The sequence below is a fragment of the Schistocerca serialis genome, chromosome 3 (genome assembly GCF_023864345.2).
Source record: "Schistocerca serialis cubense isolate TAMUIC-IGC-003099 chromosome 3, iqSchSeri2.2, whole genome shotgun sequence".
Lineage (NCBI taxonomy): Eukaryota > Metazoa > Arthropoda > Insecta > Orthoptera > Acrididae > Schistocerca > Schistocerca serialis.
In genome coordinates, this window is record NC_064640.1 from 11,753,780 (window position 1) to 11,775,115 (window position 21,336).

Below are 21,336 nucleotides of genomic sequence, written 5' to 3' on the forward strand. Positions count from 1 at the left end.
CACGACATGCGATCGTTAGACCGACCGCAGAAAGTTCAGTTTTTAAACACATACATACTTAGCAGTCTTACCGATACCGGAGGGCACCGCACATAAAATGCTAGCTGTAGCGTCTTGGTATGTGTGGAAACAAAATATCTTCAAAGTATCCTTCCACACGGCGACTTTGCAGAGGCAAAACGGAGGACTTGGAATTAAAGACGTGCTTTTAAACTAAAAAAATGGTTCAAATGGCTCTGAGCACTATGGGACTTAACATCTATGGTCATCAGTCCCCTAGAACTTAGAACTACTTAAACTTAACTAATCCAAGGACATCACATACATCCATGCCCGAGGCAGGACTCGAACCTGCGACCGTAGCGGTCGCGCGGTTCCAGACTGAAGCGCCTAGAACCGCAGGGCCACTACGGTCGGCCTTTTAAACTAATACATGCCACTAAGACAGGAATCACGAAACTTCTGTTCCTGTCGTTAGATCCTGGGGACAGGAACGCTCCTGTTAATGTAGCACATACAGATGCCAGCCTAGATTACGCCGGCCGGAGTAGCCGTGCGGTTCTAGGCGCTAAAGTCTGGAGCCGAGCGACTGCTACGGTCGCAGGTTCGAATCCTGCCTCGGGCATGGATGTGCGTGATGTCCATAGGTTAGTTAGGTTTAATTAGTTCTAAGTTCTAGGCGACTGATGACCTCAGAAGTTAAGTCGCATAGTGCTCAGAGCCATTTGAACCTAGATTACGCCAGAAAGTACTATGGCGATTGGAGCTGTATAAGACTTCCACCAGCACAAAGCAACACTAGAACCGTCTATGATTATATTACCAGACATCGTCTTCACAACCCAATTCTGGTAAATTAACCTACTAAAAACTGGATGAACGTCTGTAAAACTACCAACAATAATATTCTACCAACTAGAGCCAGTGCCGTATGGTACGACGTTGTAAACGAAACCATACCCACAACGGAACGATTATTGAAAATCAAATTGAGACCATCTCCATACTGCGACAAATGTCGGCTTGTAGAAACTGTAGCGCACATCTTCTTATGTGAAAATAGAATCAGAATTTGGGCCTGGACTAGGGAGAAATTAGCACTATCAACAGAACAGCAGAAAGTCATATACCAATAACTGAAGCTTTACAACCTGACTGGAAATGTTACCTGTCCGCAAAGAATAACAGACATTCGTGGCTTTTGGGACAGTTTGTGTTTTACGTCTTAACAAACAAAACTTCGAACTTAGAAGAATACATGTTTTATATTGCAGAAGAACATTTTAAGCTGGAGAAGAATAACAAATATAAGGAATGGTTTCAAAATGTTTTATCTATTGCTTTATGTGGGCTACAAAGAGGTGGACAGTTTATTGATTAGAAGCAGAATACTATTCATTCACTTTTTTTTTATTCCTGGAATCTTCTTTTATGTTGGCTCTAAAATCAGAACTGTTCTAATTTGGCAAAACCCATCCGGCTCCGAAATTTCTTTCATTTGGTGCAAAATATATGGCTTCCTTACAAACCTCATATGCATCCAGTGCATAATAACTTAAATTATGAATATATTTCTGAATGAATGTTTGTTATGTATTTTTCCGTTACCCTTTTCACTGTTATAAGTTATGTTCTACAAGGAACGCAAGCCATTGGAGGCGGCAATCCGTAATTTATTTTACTTTAATTACTACTTCAATTTTGTTCTACAATTTAAGGCATATATGGGAACAAACATGGAATACATGGGAATAATGCAGCTACTCAGTGACGGGCATGGGGGAGGCATTGTGGCCAGGCCTCGGATCTTAGACCCCTGCCCTCTTTGCCTCCGCCTACCTGGTGCTGAAATTCTCAAACTTAAAAAAAAAAAAAAAAAAATAGTGCAGTGGTCAGCCCGTCTGTCTAGTAAGTAGGAGGTCCAGGTTCGAAGCCCAGTCGGTCACAAAATTTCATCTATCGTTGTTGCTGTATTTCAATGCACTGTGACAGTGTGGACGTCGGTCCTTCGATATTTAAGATGCAATTGTTTTTTGAGGCAATAGAGGTGATTTGCGAACATTTGTCTTGCCATCAATGTAACGGGAATTCAACAGCATACAGCCCTTAGTCATTGCTTTGTGACGGCGCTAACCCATGTCATATGCATGCGAATCAGATCGATCAGATTGTAGTGCATATTTAGTCAAATAACGAATGGTCAGTATACAAGTATTTACGAACAGTAGATGCAGGATTGCAGCGAACTGATCACTTAACCAAGTGCGACATAGAGTACCTGTGTAACGAGTCATTCCAGCTGCACAGCTGAAGGTAATATTTGTTAAGCAATTCACTGCAGAATTAATGTAATTCCCTCACGATGATCTCTGTAGTCATACTGTATCATTAGCAGTTCGCGAATGGAGTACTATGTTCGCTAAATCGGATTACTCAAGCTGAAGCCACATAAAGAGAAGCGACGACGCCGCAACACTATCTTTACTTAAGTAGGTAGTCAGTGCTAAATTATGTGCGCCACGTTACCGTAACCAGTATGACAACAACAACACCACAACTACTGACAAACTGTACCATTATCATCACACAGTTGTAACTCGCAGTGATTACAAGTTGCTGATGTTTGTCAAGAATAGCGGAAAGCGCCTCATGAATGTGAAGTTCCATTTGGATTACGCCTATGACGGAGAGAACCCCAAATAACAGAAATAGGTCACCCAGCGAAGAGAAGAGTCCACGTATTGTCTCAAGTTCTTGCAGTTTGATATTAATGCAGTTCCCCATGGTTTCACACTAAAGGGTTCTTTTGGCTATCGGAATACTCATTGTTGTTGTTGTTGTTGTGGTCTTCAGTCCTGAGACTGGTTTGATGCAGCTCTCCATGCTACTCTATCCTGTGCAAGCTTCTTCATCTCCCAGTACCTACTGCAACCTACATCTTTCTGAATCTGTTTAGCGTATTCATCTCTTGGTCTCCCTCTACGATTTTTATCCTCCACGCTGCCCTCCAACACTAAATTTGTGATCCCTTGATGCCTCAGAACATGTCCTACCAACTGATCCCGTCTTCTTGTCAAGTTGTGCCACAAACTTCTCTTCTCCCCAATCCTATTCAATACCTCCTCATTAGTTATATGATCTGCCCACCTAATCTTCAGCATTCTTCTGTAGCACCACATTTCGAAAGCTTCTATTCTCTTCTTGTCCAAACTATTTATCGTCCACGTTTCACTTCCATACATGGCTACACTCCATACAAATACTTTCAGAAATGACTTCCTGACACTTAAATCAATACTCGATGTTAACAAATTTCTCTTCTTCAGAAACGCTTCCTTGCCATTGCCAGTCTACATTTTATATCCTCTCTACTTCGACCATCATCAGTTATTTTGCTCCCCAAATAGCAAAACTCCTTTACTACTTTAAGTGTCTCATTTCCTAATCTAATTCTCTCAGCATCACCCGACTTAGTTCGACTACATTCCATTATCCTCGTTTTGATTTTGTTGATGTTCATCTTATACCCTCCTTTCAAGACACTGTCCATTCCGTTCAACTGCTCTTCCAAGTCCTTTGCTGTCTCTCACAGAATTACAATGTCATCGGTGAACCTCAAAGTTTTTATTTCTTCTCCATTGATTTTAATTCCTACTCCGAATTTTTCTTTTATTTCCTTCACTGCTTGCTCAATATACAGATCGAATAACATTGGGGATAGGCTACAACCCTGTCTCACTCCCTTCCCAACCACTGCTTCCCTTTCATGCCCCTCAACTATTATAACTGCCATCTGGTTTCTGTACAAATTGTAAATAGCCTTTCGCTCCCTGTATTTTACCCCTGCCACCTTCATAATTTGAAAGAGAGTATTCCAGTCAACATTGTCAAAAGCTTTCTCTAAGTCTACAAATGCTAGAAACGTAGGTTTGCCTTTCCTTAATGTATTTTCTAAGATAAGTCGTATAGTCAGTATTGCCTCACGTGTTCCAACATTTCTAAGGAATCCAAACTGATCTTCCCCGAGGTCAGCTTCTACCAGTTTTTCCATTCGTCTGTAAAGAATTCGCGTTAGTATTTTGCAGCTGTGACTTATTAAACTGATAGTTCGGTAATTTTCACATCTATCAACACCTGCTTTCTTTGGCATTGGAATTATTATATTCTTCTTGAAGTCTGAGGGTATTTCGCCTGTCTCATATATCTTGCTCACCAGATGGTAGAGTTTAGTCAGGACTGGCTCTCCCAAGGCCGTCAGTAGTTCTAATGGAATGTTGTCTACTCCCGGGGCCTTCTTTCGACTCAGGTCTTTCAGTGCTCTGTCAAACTCTTCACGCAGTATCATATCTCCAATTTCATCTTCATCTACTTCCTCTTCCATTTCCATAATATTGTCCTCAAGTACATTGCCCTTGTATAGGCCCCCTATATACTCCCTCCACCTTTCTGCTTTCCCTTCTTTGCTTAGAACTGGGTTTCCATCTGAGCTCTTGATATTCATACAAGTGGTTCTCTTCTCCCCAAAGGTCTCTTTAATTTTCCTGTAGGCAGTATCTATCTTACCCCTAGTGAGATAACCCTCTACATCCTTACATTTGTCCTCTAGGCATCCCTGCTTAGCAATTTTTCACTTCCTGTCGATCTCGTTTTTGAGACGTTTGTATTCCTTTTTGCCTGCTTCATTTACTGCATTTTTATCTTTTCCTCTTTCGTCAATTAAATTCAGTATTTCTTCTGTTAACCGAGGATTTCTACTAGCCCTCGTCTTTTTACCTACTACTACTTCATCTCTCAAAGCTACCCATTCTTCTTCTACTGTATTTCTTTCCCCCATTCCTGTCAATTGTTTCCTTATGCTCTCCCTGAAATTCTCTACAACCTCTTGTTCTTTCAGTTTATACAGGTCCCATCTCCTTAAATTCCCACCTTTTTGCAGTTTCTTCAGTTTTAACCTACAGTTCATAACCAATATATTGTGATCAGAGTCCACATCTGCCCCTGGAAATGTCTCACAATTTAAAACCTGGTTCCTAAATCTCTGTCTTACCATTATGTAATCTATCTGAAACTTGTCAGTATCTCCAGGCTTCTTCTATGTATACAACCTTCTTTTATGATTCTTGAACCAAATGTTAGCTATTATTAAGTTGTGCTCTGTGCAAAATTCTATCAGGCGGCTTCCTCTTTCATTTCTTAGCCCCAATCCATATTCACCTACTACGTTTCCTTCTCTCCCTTTTCCTACTACCGAATTCCAGTCACCCATGACTATTAAATTTTCGTGTCGCTTCACTATCTGAATAATTTCTTTTATTTCATCATACATTTCTTCAATTTCTTCGTCATCTGCAGAGCTAGTTGGCATATAAACTTGTACTACTGTAGTAGGCATGGGCTTCGTGTCTATCTTGGCCTCATTAATGCGTTCGCTATGCTGTTTGTAGTAGCTTACCCGCACTCCTATTTTTTTATTCATTATTAAACCTACTCCTGCATTACTCCTATTTGATTTTGTATTTATAACCCTGTATTCACGTGACCAGAAGTCTTATTCCTCCTGCCACCGAACTTCACTAATTCCCTCTATATCTAACTTTAATCTATTTATTTCCCTTTTTAAATTTTCTAACCTACCTGACCGATTAAGGGATCTGACATTCCACGCTCCGATCCGTAGAACGCCAGTTTTCTTTCTGCTGATAACGACGTCCTCCTGAGTAGTCCCCGCCCGGAGATCCGAATGGGGAACTATTTTACCTCCGGAATATTTTACCCAAGAGGATGCCGTCATCATTTAATCATACAGTAAAGCTGCATGCCCTCGGAAAAAATTACGGCCGTAGTTTCCCCTTGCTTTCAGCCGTTCGCAGTACCAGCACGGCAAGGCTGCTTTGGTTAGTGTTACAAGGCCAGATCAGTCAATCATCCAGACTGTTGCCCCTGCAACTACTGAAAAGGCTGCTGCCCCTCTTCAGGAACCACACGTTTGTCTGGCCTCTCAACAGATACCCTTCCGTTATGGTTGCACCTTCGGTACGGCTATCTGTATCGCTGAGGCACGCAAGCCTCCCCACCGACGGCAAGGTCAATGGTTCTTGCGGGGGAGGGGGGGGGGAGGGGGGGAATACTGATATGGGAATTATTAAAGTGTAATTGCTAGAACGCTCAACTACCTTAATAACACCTCAGCCGGCCAGAGTGGCCGGCGGTTCTAGGCGCTACAGTCTGGAGCCGATCGACCGCTACGGTCGCAGGTTCGAATCCTGCCTCGGGCATGGATGTGTGTGATGTCCTTAGGTTAGTTAAGTTTAATTAGTTCTAAGTTCTAGGCGACTGATGACCTCGGCAGTTAAGTTGCATAGTGCTGAGAGCCATTTGAACCATTTGAGCACCTCATTCTGGATTGAATACGACTCGGAAAGCGACGTTAATTTGACGTTTCCGTCCATCTCCTGACGTCTTACTGAATGAAGTCTTAAGTACACGCACAGTTGTGTTGCCTGCCGCATGGATTCAAAAACAAAAAATAAAAAAATAAAAAAAAGGTTCAAATGGCTCTGAGCACTGTGGGACTTAACATCTGAGTTCATCAGTCCCCTAGAACTTAGAACTACTTAAACCTAACTAACCTAAGGACATCACACACATCCATGCCAGAGGCAGGATTCGAACCTGCGACCGTAGCGGTCGCGCGGTTCCAGACTGTAGCACCTAGAACCGCTCAGTCTCCTCGGCCGGCGCCGCATGGATTCTGTGAAGTGTTGTGGCAGCTGGCAGACATGTGCAAATAAGCTCACTGCTCTAGGGGAACTCATCTTTGTTGCATTTTTTCCATACCGTAATTAGCACAATAACATAAGGCTTATTTTGCTGAAGAACTTGATGCCCACAAGTCCCTAAATAAGAATCTCCGAGCGGGAGTAATGGATGAAAGGAAACAAGACTGTTGGACAAAAGAATGGACAGCTCCCTACTTTTTGCGTTTCCGATAGCGCCTACGATAAGAATCTGGTGTCATATTCTGCTTCAGAACCCTAAACTGTTTATTTTTTTTTACTTCTTACTAAAACAAAAGCTATGATATAAGAAGAGGAACTGACATATGCTTCTCAGGAACTTTAGTTTTTCGTGTTTATTTTCTCACTTCATACTAAAACAAGGGCGTTGACATGAGAAGAGGAAATGAACTATACGCTTCCAAGACGACGTAATATTTCCTTGTGTGCTACTAATGGGTGCATGAAAGCTCTGCAGTTAATTTTTGTATGTTGGATAAATTTTGATATCACCTCACATTCCTTGGTGAGAAGGTTCCTATTTTCTTGGGATTCAAATAGAGTGGACATTTCATCACTGGTTAATATTCTGATGACTAATTACATGATACCCGTTGCAATTCTTCCATGGCACCTGTGAGTAGAGTCTCACGTTTGTTACTGTAAGAACATGCAGGCAGTGATGGCCAGTCACTGCCATCAAAGCCAAGGTGATTTCTTTGTGTTTATGGCGAAGCGTCTGCTGCAGTGTCCACGCTCAGCCAACATAAACGAATCGCGGCCGCATTGGGCACTGCTAATCGCTGCACTTGTCACGAGCCGCGACAACAAGAGCGCACTGTCTCTGCTAACGATACTATCCAATCAGTTCCTCAGTTGGCGTCGAGTGAATGAGATTTTTCAATACTTTGCATTGCAAGAATTGTAAGGAGGAGACTGAAAGTAAATGAACTTGTATGCTAAAGAGCTGCGACAAAACAATGCTTGACCGATTATCTGACAATTGTCCACATGGGTTTTGTGGACGAGTATACTATTAGTAACCAACCCAACCACCATCATTACGTAAAATTTCTCGAAGGCGTAGTGGCATTTATTTCATTAAGTCGTCGATAGTGTAGCGTAATGGTTTACTTCCAACTATACGTTTTCTATATTCGTCCTAAGGTCGCTTGCATTTGTAGGTCCACATATTCTCTATCTGGTTGATGTTCGGTGATCGTGGAACAAACGGCAACAGCTTTATCCTCTCTTGGCCAAGAAACCAATCTTGTACTGCTCCGCTATGATGGATGGGGCTCTGCTCCTGTAAATAAACTGTTATCTCGTTACTTCATATATTTATATTTAAATAACGTATTTGTAATAAGCACATTGTATTATTCTTTTCCATAGTGTTTAAGAATTCAGGCCCTGTCATAGTCAAGTGATCTAGATTCAGCAGTCCGATTAAGAAAGTGGGGCCGGCCGCGGTGGTCTAGCGGTTCTAGGCGCTCAGTCCGGAACCGCGCGACTGCTACGGTCGCAGGTTCGAATCCTGCCTCGGGCATGGATGTGTGTGATGTCCTTAGGTTAGTTAGGTTTAAGTAGTTCTAAGTTCTAGGGGACTGATGACCACAGATGTTAAGTCCCATAGTGCTCAGAGCCATTTGAACCATTTTTTAAGAAAGTGGTTTACTCAGTGTATCATATGACGAGAGCCGTAGTCGGATATCCACATTAAGACTGACTGGCTGAATCAATTAGAACGAATGGTATCGAAACGAAATTACAGAAATCGGATAATTTGAACGTCTGTTTTGCAACAATGCCGCGCACATAAATTCCTTTGCTGGAGTAACAGGTAGCAACTGTCTAAGAAAACGTGAGAAATATGTCTACTAGCAGCAATGTAACGTAATTATAACCCACATTTATGTGATGGAAATATTGAATCGAACAATACACATCTATTTCAGTGGTGGGAAGATACACCATATCGGATTTGCTGATGACGGATCGATAATAATAATAATAATAATAATAATAATCCCGTGTGGCGGATAGGTGAAAGCCTCCCCCATATGAGTGGTACCGAGGAAATCAAATACTTGGGGTGAACCAAATACTAACACAATCCTGAACGGCTACTCAATCCGTTGAACCCAAAATCCAGACACGTCTGAGTGAAAATCACCGCTACTCTGGTCACCGTCTGTTAGCTCCATGAGCTCGGCTGAAAATATTTGCTTCCAAAGGCTTCAACACCCTCTGGTCCTGTCCGGTCCAGGTGGCACCCAGGCCAAACCAATGAAACACAAGCAAACATGGACTGTGCAAGCAAAGTCAACTTTACCCCAGGTGGTACACAACCCGCCCGTCGACAGGCGGCAGCTGAATTTTCGGATTCTGGGGAGTACAGGCTAGCACGGCAGAGAATATCGGAGATCTCTGGTGAATTTCCCTACAAGCAGAAAACAAACATTTGAAAACTAAACGTCCATACATTGATCCAAACACGAAAACTAAATAATCTCACATAAGAAATCGACCACCAAAAAATTCTCACCCTTGCTCTTCAAGAACCGCGACTAACTGGCAATGAAACCTTGCATTACGAAAACCACTGCATCCTCAAGAACAAAATACAACAAAAGGTAGCGAAAGGCGCATCAATCTTCGACATGACATTTCTCGAACACAGATCTACCATCACCTCTATCAAAGAAATCACACCCTTCAACAATCGACTTATGACTATGCTCATTCAGAGCCCCAGTAAAAAATATACACTCATCAATGCACATGCCCCCACCAACATCGAAAATAAGAAAAACACCGAAAATGTCGAAAAATTCTGGAACACACTCGAAAAAACTATGAGCAAAATTCACCCAGACGACGTGAAAATACTAATGGGAGACTTCAACTCTCCATCTGGAACAGAAAAACCTATGGAAAAGTCATTGGTACAAATTCAACACACCGAAACACTTACACCAACGGCACACGTCTGACTGACATTTGCCAACAATTCAACCTCAAAAGGATGTCTACCCACTTTAGGAAGAAACGAATTCCCAGGTGCAAGCTGCTTTCGTTCGCCTTTCGAGACTCGCTGAAAGCCAGATTTTTAATTCTTTTGTAGCAGAGCTACAAGCAGTCAGATACAAACTCAATAAGGGAATCATAAGACAACGCAAGAGCAAAATTCGTCTTGCTACTTTCAGTAACCCTTAGTGTCAGAGCGAAAACCTTACGGTACTGACAAATTCATAATGCCAAAAAATGGTTCAAATGGCTCTGAGCACTATGGGACATAACATCCGAGGTCATCAGTCCCCTAGAACTTAGAACTACTTAAACCTAACTAATCTAAGGACATCACATACATCCATGCCCGAGGCAGGACTCGAACCTGCGACCGTAGCGGTCGCGCGGTTCCAGACTGAAGCGCCTACATCCGCTCGGCCACACTGGCCGGCTCATAATACCACTTTTATTTTCTGCCGAGGTATTTTTTGTTGTTGTGAATACATAATTTTATCTATAAACTGTCACATTTTCATAATACTTGCGAATGATGCAGGAAATGAAGTAAATGCAGATCTTTTAGAAGTCAAAAGTCGGTAATATCCTACAAATTCGTGTTAAAATAGGCTCAATCGTCTTACAGATACTTAATGCTTTATTAAGACAGACTGCTGTCATGATGTGTCTATAGTAAGCTGAATTTAATTTCTATTAGTATAGTGAATATTTTAATTGCGTTTTCCATTAGTTTACTGAACGCAACAGTAATCATCAAAGAGAAATTAATCAGCAACAGAATTTTCTTTCACGATATCTAAAACAATCTGACAATGCTAAAGTAGTTTACAAATTCTGCACCCGTAGAAACCTACTGGTTCTAACGATGTCATTAAACCAGTGTAGTTTTAAGAGTATTTTCATCTAGAAATGAATTGCCTTGACGGTTGATCGATCAAGAGTATATGACGAGAGGGACAAGTGCTTGAGAGAGGACTTCCCTATCAATACAAGTGCCCGAAAGACGACTTTCCTATTAATCTCCTGGACAGTTTTGTTTCTCAAATCAACAGAGTGCGTTATCATGCAGTAGCACAGGTGATGTAGTTTTGTTGCTCGATTTCCTTACACTGCGACCGAAAGGTGTCTCAGCTGTTGGCAACAAATTCCAGCTGTGATGCACACGCCCCTTGGGAGATAATTCGTAGCCCAAAACACACTTTTGGAGCTATAAGATGTAAAATATTATGTTCACACTACTCTTTGCTCGAGTTTACGTCTTTTGGTGGGGCTGAGCCTTCCATTCCTTCTTAGGAAGTTAACGATAAAGGCATCATAACACGTCAACAGTAACAGTACTGCATAGGAATGCTCAATGAGCGACCTGATGACGTTCAATAATAGTCACTCCGTCGATTTTTGTTGTTTCGAATTAGAGCATGCAGTAGTCCTACACCAGACTTCTGCACTTTTCCTGTTGAATGCAAAAGACACATGATGTTTAAATGGTAATCCATCACATATATCAGTAGTCGAGACTTCCTAAGATGTGGAAAATCATTCATGCCAGAACGATCTGGCGTATTTTTCCAAAAAGCACTCGCTCCACACACAGTTCAGATCTTTCTAGCTGCCTCCTCTGCATTCAGGCCTCTGTTTTACCAAGAGTAACTATTGTGTTGCAGATATTACTCCTATTTCCACACCGAGCAAGGTGGCGCAGTGGTTAGCACACTGGACTTGCATTCGGGAGGACGACGGTTCAATCCCGTCTCCGGCCATCCTGATTTAGGTTTTCCGTGATTTCCCTAAATCCTTTCAGGCAAATGCCGGGATGGTTCCTTTGAAAGGGCACGGCCGATTTCCTTCCCCGTCCTTCCCTAACCCGAGCTTGCGCTCCGTCTCTAATGACCTCGTTGTCGACGGGACGTTAAACACTAATCTCCTCCTCCTCCTATTTCCACTTGCGACTCAATTTTACAATGCTTAACAGTAGTTCATGATTTTCAAGTATGCAAAATCCAATGCTTAACTGTAAGATGATAACTAGAACTTCAAATTCGAAAATGACAGTTGATACATACACTGACTGCGTCGCGCCGCGTTCACATGGGCGGTGCCGGATTTCAGGCGGCGGGTGGCATCTGGCCGGTGGCCGGTAGCCGCTGCAGCGCGAGGAAACGCTCGAGCGTAAGCTGTTATGATCGCGACACAGCCACGAGCTGTCCTGCGGAATTGTTTCTGGAAGTACTTGTTGCTGGTGGGTAGAATGTGAAGGGAATTATCTTCGATGTTCAATCAGACTCATAACTTTAGACGAGGACCGAAATGTGGTAAAAAAAATACAGTTGGACGCTAACAGGCGACAATAAGTTTAGAACGCACGACGATTACCACTTCTTTTTTAATAGGCCTCCCATCTCCCCTTATAACCCATTCTTTGCACCTAACATAATGTTCCTTCTTCGGCAAGCTTCAATGCTGTATCAAATGTATCAAATAAAAGTGCTCTTCCGCACCCAAAGAGGAATCTGTATTGTATCCTGTGGAAGCATGTAGTTACTATTTACAGCGGTATCATCTTGAGGAAAGAAATCAGAGTAACTCTTCTAGAAGTTAAAAGAACGATCTTCAAGCAGTGGAATTGGAAAAGGAAAGTAATTGAATTAAAATGAAAATTAAACCGAAAGTAACTAACTCTTCCGCTAAACAAGTTAAAGTAGAGGAACGATCTTGCCACTACCAAAAAGAATAAAGACTCTTCGTTTGTCCGTGCGTTCTGAGCTTACTGGAATTCGTTGATTCGTTATATACTGTTCAGGACTTTACAATCATAATGTCCAACATGTTTCCAAATGAAGAGGTGTAAGGCTTGTTGGGTTTGAGTTTATAATTTTCGTACTCTATGTAAGAACAGTAGTCCTCATAAGTGGCCGAACGATATTGGGTGACGTAGGCGAGTGGATGTCCTATCAGCACTAGACCACGGGCTCACACAACTCGACAACATCTCGGAAGTAGACAACACTTCCTCCTAACACTTACGCGTCTTACAGTGTTGCCAGATTGTGCAGATGGCCGGACTTAGAGTTGTCAGGGGCGGTCAGTTTTATTGGCCACCTTAAGTGAACGACTCGGACTTAGTCTCTGTGGCTGCCGGCCGGCGGTCAGTTTTTATGTCTAAGACTGTACATCACTGCCCTGGATAGCTTCTGTTCGTTGACTTATAAAAAATACAACTATTTTGAAGATGTACAGAGAACATACTGTCAGATATTTGTGCTGCACAAATACTTCACAACATGAATCTCTATGCCCCATCCCATGTATATGTCTTATTGCTCTTTTCTGTAGTAGCAGTAGTATTCTTTTTAAATGTACATCGGCTGCACAGCCCCATAGTTCAATTCCGTAATTGAGAAAGGGGTAAAGCGCTCCATAATATACTAATTCCAGTGCTTGGCTAGGAGCTATCTTTGCGAGGTGCCTGAGGAGATATATGACACTACCGACTTTTCCGCATACGAAATTAATGTGGTATGTCCACCGCAAATTTTCGTCAACATACACACCCAGGAATTTACAGTTACCATTTTCTGTTGCAGAGATACTACACACACTATTCATATTGTTGTGGTGAGAACTGCCTGTTTTAAATGTCCATAGTTGAGATTTGGTGACATTCACCCTGGGTCCCTGATCATTGAAGTATTTTGTTACGTCTGTTACACCACTACTAGCAAGAGATTCTAGCTCATTTGATTCACTTCCATAGAATAAGATTGATGTGTCATGTGCATAGCTTACAATACGGGAGTTAATGGATTGTGCAATATCGTTAAAATATATAAGGAAGAGAAAGGGTCCAAGGATTGAGCCCTGTGGTACACCTTGTAATACAGGTTCACTGGTGAACTGGGAGTTCACGATTTTATTATCTAGTTTGTATGACAATTTAGTGCTTTGCTTACGATTCAGCAGGGATGTGGTTAGAAGATTCATGGCTTGATCCCCAGTACTATAAGATTTTAGCTTTCTAAGAAGTACCCTGTGGTTTACCGTATCAAATGCTCTTGTCAGGTCCAAAAATATAGCTGCAGTCTGCATCTTTTGGTCCAACAGACAGTAAACTTCGTGGATGAACTGTATAACTGCTGTGGTTGTACTTAGCTCTTTTCTGAAGCTATGCTGCGAATTTACAAGCAGATTATGTTTTGTGAAAAAGGCTCTTAGCTGAGAAGGGATAATGCTTTCAAATACCTTACTAGAAGTGGGAATTAATGATATTAGTCTTCCCTTTTTATACACTGGGTTCACTACACTCATTTTTAGAACCGTTGGACACATGTTTTCTCTAATGCTGCAATTAATCAGGTCAGTAAGAGGTTTAGAGATTTCTTTTAAGCACACTTTAGTAATAACACTGGATGCGCCATTCCATCCAGATGAAAATTTCTTCTTTAGCATGCATACTGCCCTGCGAACCTCCTTCTCATTCACTTCCACAAATTCAAATTCAGCACACTGGGTGAGATGGCATCGGGTCTCTACCTGTGAATCTATAATATGGGTTGATTGTTCGCTAGAAAAAAGTAATCATTAAAAAAAATGGTTCAAATGGCTCTGAGCACTATGGGACTTAACTGCTGAGGTCATCAGTCCCCTAGAACTTAGAACTACTTAAACCTAACTAACCTAAGGACATCACACACATCCATGCCCGAGGCTGGATTCGAACCTGCGGCCGTAGCGGTCGCGCGGTTCCAGACTGTAGCGCCTAGAACCGCTCGGCCATACCGGCCGGCGGTTATTAAAACTATTACATATAGTATCTGGGTTTTTTATAATGTTACCATCATGTCTCATGCTGAGTGGTTCCATGTTCATCCTGTTGGGACCTTTTCGGTATTTGTCAATCAGCTTCCAAGATGCTTTGCTTATGTTGTCAGACTGTTCTATTGTTCTACTGTTAATCTGCTTCCTTAGGTTAACAATTTCAGTTTTAAAAGTTTGCTTGGCCCTATTGTATTTTTCCTTGAAAAGCCTTGCAAAGTGAGCATATAGAAGTAAATGTAAATTTAGTCTATCCATTAAGATGTCACTCCATCCATTTATGGGCAAGCAAACCTTACAGAAGGATGTTTTCTCTTATTTGTCGAGAAAATGAAAGACAGAACTTCTGCTGCTGATTGTCTCTCAGTAAAAATCTTTCTATTAGCTCATTTCCTCATTACAGTCACTTAGTGAGACATGTGTGACAGGTTGTAATATGTTTTCCCAAAACACTTAGAAGAAGCAGCATAGAGCTCACGTCTCAACTCCTCCATTGTCAGAGTATCGCTTACCTGTCGCATTCTCAAGAATGTCCCAGTCTTCAATATATAGCATTTGAAGCCACATGATTTACATGAATAAGGGATGTCCACTGCCAGGTCACAGACCCCTGCTAGTTCTCTCAAGATTACATCGCGTTCCGACAGCATTGTTCTCTTATTTAGAAGGTTGTCTATTCCTTCACCGATAACTGACTATATTGACAGCTATCACAACTAGAAAATAACTCACTAACGTACAGGATGTAATGCGCAATCATGCAGAGTAGGCCTATACACGAACTGCACAAAGAGATTCAGAAGCATAGCACCTACAATTCACTGATATCGAATGACCATCTATAAATATCACCCTGTACATGTCCTGATCACCTTTATCACTTTCTGATGATTACTGCATTAGAAATACGATAGTGTAATGATGATGAAGATTTCGTTGACAGCACAGTATCTCTCTCTCTCACTCACTTCCCCCCACCCCCACCCCCTCATTATTTTTATAACATCCAACGGACTAAAACTATGATCTATAAAAACTTTGCTAATGTTACTTGGTCGAGAACTCGATAAGATATTCCCGTGTTCCTCTCTCCCAATATATCCAATATGTCGAAAACAAATACTTTTTCGGTGTTGACATCGAGCATATGTGGTCATCCAATTAAATATACACGTGTTGGTCAATTGGAGCAGGTGCCCAGTGATCAAAGTCGCTTGCACAGATCTGTGTAAAGTTTTGTCGCCCGTACAGTAGGAGGAAAATTTCCCACAGACTGTCAATCAGTAGAGTGTTCCTGTGTTGTTCTTTAATAAGTAGCTTGATACACTGTTTTTGTGTTGTAACACATCCGAGAAGTGTATGACTACAGTTTTGTAGACTGCCATACATTTTGTTTCCCCATCATGACTTTGATGTCTGAGTCAAGTGCTAACCCAGCATTAACACGTTACAATACATCGGCTCTCACAAAAAGCTGAACATCACATGACGTAAATTAAGCTGCTCCCACAACTCCCAGGATGGATGAAATAAAGGACAGAGACGGTGTTTCTTATTGACAAAAATGTGGAAGACATTGCAATGTGTGGAAACTGGAAGAGTTTGCAGCATTGTGGAGCATCTCCAAGCAGCTCTCCAAAGGTGATGAGCTCTACATTTTAACTCATATTTCACAGTGTCGGGGTAGCAGATACCTCGGTGTTCTGTTTTTGAAGAGACCAAAAGCACTGATTCTTATATTGATAGGGCATGTCGCACCCAGGTGTATGATCACTGTTTTGGAGTCCTATGTGGTGGTCATCATGACCCCCAAATCTTCAGACACCGTGTCTTTCATTTTTATGGCTTACGATGCATAACCATCTGTGGAACAGGGGGTATTATACAGGACTGAAACCCATAGAGCACAAATAGTATGGGCCATTAGTTGTCAATCGCACTGGCGGAAGGCTGGAATGATTTTCACACAGCCAGGCGAGCGTGTAAGTGTAGTACGGCGCTGGCGGCACAGCTCCCTCTTGATATCAAATTTATGTGCAAATTAATTAAATCGATCAATTGATTACCCCCTCATTGCGCCCCAACGACCACCCACCCCTCCCCACCACAAGATGACGTCATGTGTTTTCCTCAGCCAGCATGTGTGTCCCAGGGTGCGATTTGTGCTTTTACCAGTGGGGGGGGGGGATGTCTTAGGGGGTTAGTATAATTACATATGTTACTTGCTTGGACCGTGGCGTTACCCATGGTTCAACAGTTACTTATAAATAGATGTTGATGCCGAAACTCACTATTCACGCGTATGCACTATCAGAAAAGCCATCCCTTGTTATATCTTTAAAAGTACATTATAGGTAAAGCTTATTTACAAAATCATCTATATACAGGTATACGAGGGGAATTCAAAAAGTAGAAAACTGAAACATATTAATAATATTATTAGTAACACTTATTAAAAACTTTCAGTGTTCGGCTCCACAAATTTAAATTATATGTAAAGTTTTACTCCAGTGCGTGGGAAATAAACATCCCAGTTTGGCATGCATAAACTAAAACCAGAGGAGGGGATGGTCTGATGCAGAGGGCGGAAATCCCCCCCCATCCCCCCCTGCAAATCGCACACTGGTGTGTCCCCACCACCTCCTTCTCCCCACCCCTTCCCCTCTTCCTCCCTCACCTACCCAACTGGCAGGAATTTCGAATTGTGGATGGAATTCCGAATTTTCGTGGGAATTTCTTTGTCCCAGGGCTGCTCTGATACACCACCCCAACCCCCATACAGAAACTGGTGGGAAATTAACAATGGTAGTGCCTTTTCTTGTATTCAAACCCCAGTCTTTCTGGATGCAAAGCCCAAGTTCACCTCCCCCCACACACACATGGAAACTATGCAGATGCAGGAGAAGAAGATTAGGTTAGTGTACTTCATGTATTTTTGTTCTGAAACTGAATTAAAGATCTTCCCTAATTATGTAATTAATCATAAAGGTCGGTCCTATTTACACAACTATATGCATAACACTACCCGAGGAGTGCCCAAAATCGCAATACAGGACAAAAATTGATGATGCCATACAACTAGTGTTATCCTGTTGGGAGAAAATTTGACAATACGACTCGAAACTAGTGGCAGATGTACTCAAACTCTACCCTTCATCTACGAGCTGGCAGGAAAAATGAAGGTGTGGAAGTTACCATCTTTATTTTAGGTGGGAACTGTCGAGATGCTGACGTCGTTCGCTACAGACGCCTCCTGCTGCATTGCTAGACAATCACCCTGCAACCCAGGTGCTCGAAATTCAAGAAGACCAATACACACTACCATAACTGATGGAATACGCTCCACTGTTCTAATTACACATTGAAACTGTCGTGAAAAAACCACCAGGCATAAACAAGGGGTCATAATTGAACACATGTTCTGGAGATTGGAAAAAGTCATCATAACAACACAAGTACTGCAAAAACCGACCCCAGACGATTACATCAGGAGAGAGGGGTGGCAGTTGCAGCTGTGTACCCCTTGATGGGCGGTCATGAACTAATCATCTTAGAGGCAGACTTACCCTCCCCTCCTACCACCTCTTATCCCTCCTTCTTCTCACCGTAGGTAGGGACAGAGGCCTGTTCTATCTTGTCGCTGATAGTTCACAAAGAGATCCTTGTGCTGGCTTTGATATACTGTCTCCAGTCAGTGGAAATTAATGACAGATAGACAACAGACAGGAACAGGATGCTTCATGCAATGTATTAAACATATTTCTCGGAAAGACTGAACCCCCCTGGGACAATAACGAAATTCTGGAGAACTCTCCAGATCGCTTTTTCAAACGTCCGCTGCTTGGAGAAAAGGCAGCTGCCAACACATATGCCGACAACGCCTAGCCATTGAGTCAAACAGAGCTTGGATGGCGTGTACAGGTACAGCTGCCCATGCAGCTTCAAACACGATACCACAGTTCATCAAGAGTAGTGACTGGCGTATTGTGACGAGACAGTTGCTCGGCCACCATTGACCAGACGTTTTCAATTGGTGGGAGATCTGGAGAATGTGCTGGCCAGGGCAGCAGTCGAACATTTTCTGTATCCAGAAAGGCCCATACAGCACCTGCAACATACGGTCGTGCTTTATCCTGCTGAAATGTAGGGTTTCGCAGGGATCACATGAAGGGTAGAGCCACGGGTCGTAACACATCTGAAATGTAATGTTCACTGTTCAAAGTGTCGTCAATGCGAACAAGAGGCGACCGAGACGTGTAACCAATGGCACCCCACACCATCACGCCGGGTGATACGCCAGTATGGCGATGACGAATACAAGCTTCCAATGTGCGTTCACCGCGATGTCGCCAAACACGGATGCGACCATCATAATGCTGTAAACAGAACCTGGATTCATCCGAAAAAATGACGTTTTGTCATTCGTGCACCCAGGTTCATCGTTGAGTACACCATCGCAGGCGCTCCTGTCTGTGATGCAGCGTCATGGGTAACCGCAGCCATGGTCTACGAGCTGATAGTCCATGCTGCTGCAAACGTCGTCGAACTGTTCGTGCAAATGATTGTTGTCTTGCAAACGTCCCCATCTGTTGACTCAGGGATCGAGACGTGGCTGCACGATCCGTTACAGCCATGGAGATAAGATGCCTGTCATCTCGACGGCTAGTGATACGAGGCCGTTGGGTTCCAGCACGGTGTTCCGTATTACTCTCCTGAACCCACCGATTCCATATTCTGCTAACAGTCATTGGACCTCGACCAACGCGAGCAACAATGTCGCGATACGATTCACTGCAATCGCGATAGGCTACAATCCGACCTTTATCAAAGTCGGAAACGCGATGGTACGCATTTCCCCTCCTTATACGAGGCATCTCAACAACGTTTCACCAGGCAACGCCGGTCAACTGCTGTTTGTGTATGAGAAATCGGTTGGAAACGTTCCTCATGTCAGCACGTTATAGGTGTCGCCACCGGTGCCAACCTTGTGTGAATGCTCTGAAAAGCTAATCATTTGCGTATCACAGCATCTACTTCCTGTCGGTTAAATTTCGCGTCTGTAGCACGTCATCTTCGCGGTGTAGCAATTTTAATGGCCAGTAGTATGGGCATGAAATCATCTTAGAAAACCTTCATGTTCGATTCCACAGTCACCGTGCCATCAAGGAATGTAGCACTGATTATTCCATGACTGGAAATTGCACACAACACAGTTACCATTTGACGGTGAAGATAGTTCTCGATTGCGAAATGTGGATTCTCAGTCCCCCAAATGCGCCAATTCTGCTTACTGATGAATCCATCTAAATGAAAGTAGGCTTCGTCGCTAAACCAAATCATACAGCTCATATTAAATCCCATCATACCCTGTGGCCAACTGTGCAGTTTGAACGTCCTAACGGAATCCTTTCAGAAGTTATGATGATTTTATTTCATATAGTTCAATAATTGTCACCCAGTATTTATCCAACATCAGACATACAACCACCCTGCGAGTTTCTTATCCCAATCACTACGGTGAAAAACTTTAAAATCATAAAACTACTTCCTGCTACACTGTTCTGATGTCCTAGGAAGGCATCATCAGTGTATATCTGCCACTCGAGTTGCTTATGAACCAACTAGAACGAAGTCAGGAGACTGCTGTTCTGTGCCTTAGGAAATTGAAGGGTTTTATTAGCCCTTTTAAGTCTGAAATGTACGTACTCTCAATCACATTTCCCGCATCACTTGTGCTTATTATTATTATTAGTAGTAGTAGCAGTTTTGACGCATGTGACAATGCCTCACTAGAAAATAGAGCGAGGGAAAAACAACATGAATATTTTCGATAGTTGATACATTGAGTTGCCACGAACGAGCTGCTGCACGAAAATGGACATGAAGGAGCAACAACTTCTTATGCAGGAATAAGCAGCCAGATTGTAAGGCGTCCGGATTTTATGGACCTTACAAGAGCTTGATCCATGACGACAAGACGATACAGTATGAGATTTTCAGAAAATAATAATTATATCATATCCACAAAAGTAAATTACAGCTAATCTCATGTACCGAAAACTAAAAAAACAATCTCTACAAATATGGACTGGCATGAACAAACAAGTTAAAGTGAAATGCATTTTGGAGAAGAACTGAGCAGGTGGTTAACGATATCGTAAAACTCCCATTTAGCAAGAGAATGGCAGCTTCAGCGCAGAAAGGGATAAGGCCAGAACAATACATTGCTCCTTTTAACGTAAATAATGCCAGGACCGAGGGTAAGTGGCTGCATGTAATTGACAGGGATAGGCTGCGACCCAGCAAGAAAAATAAAAATGTTTATTCACCTCTAGCGAGATGGTGATTGGCTGAAGCCATACCTGGCGGCGCAGACGCAAGACGGTGGGGAGATCCCCATTATATAAAAGCATTTTGAGACCTAAAATCTCAATCTCTCTCTCTCTCGTCTCGCAGCGGACCGCACAAGTGTGTGGAAATAAGTAAGGGCATTGAGAGGTTTGCTTTCTGCGAAGTGAGGACGATACGCTTCACGTATCATGACGACAGATAGCAAAGCGGTAGTTAATTATTCCTGCAGAAATTTTTTGCGGGCAAAGAAATTCTGCACGTAGCTCCAACCCATAGTGAGTGTGCAATAGCCATTACTTCGACTAGGGAAAGATTAACGTTCTACGGATCACAGGAAAGTTGCGACTGAGTGAATTCAGTCAAGGAC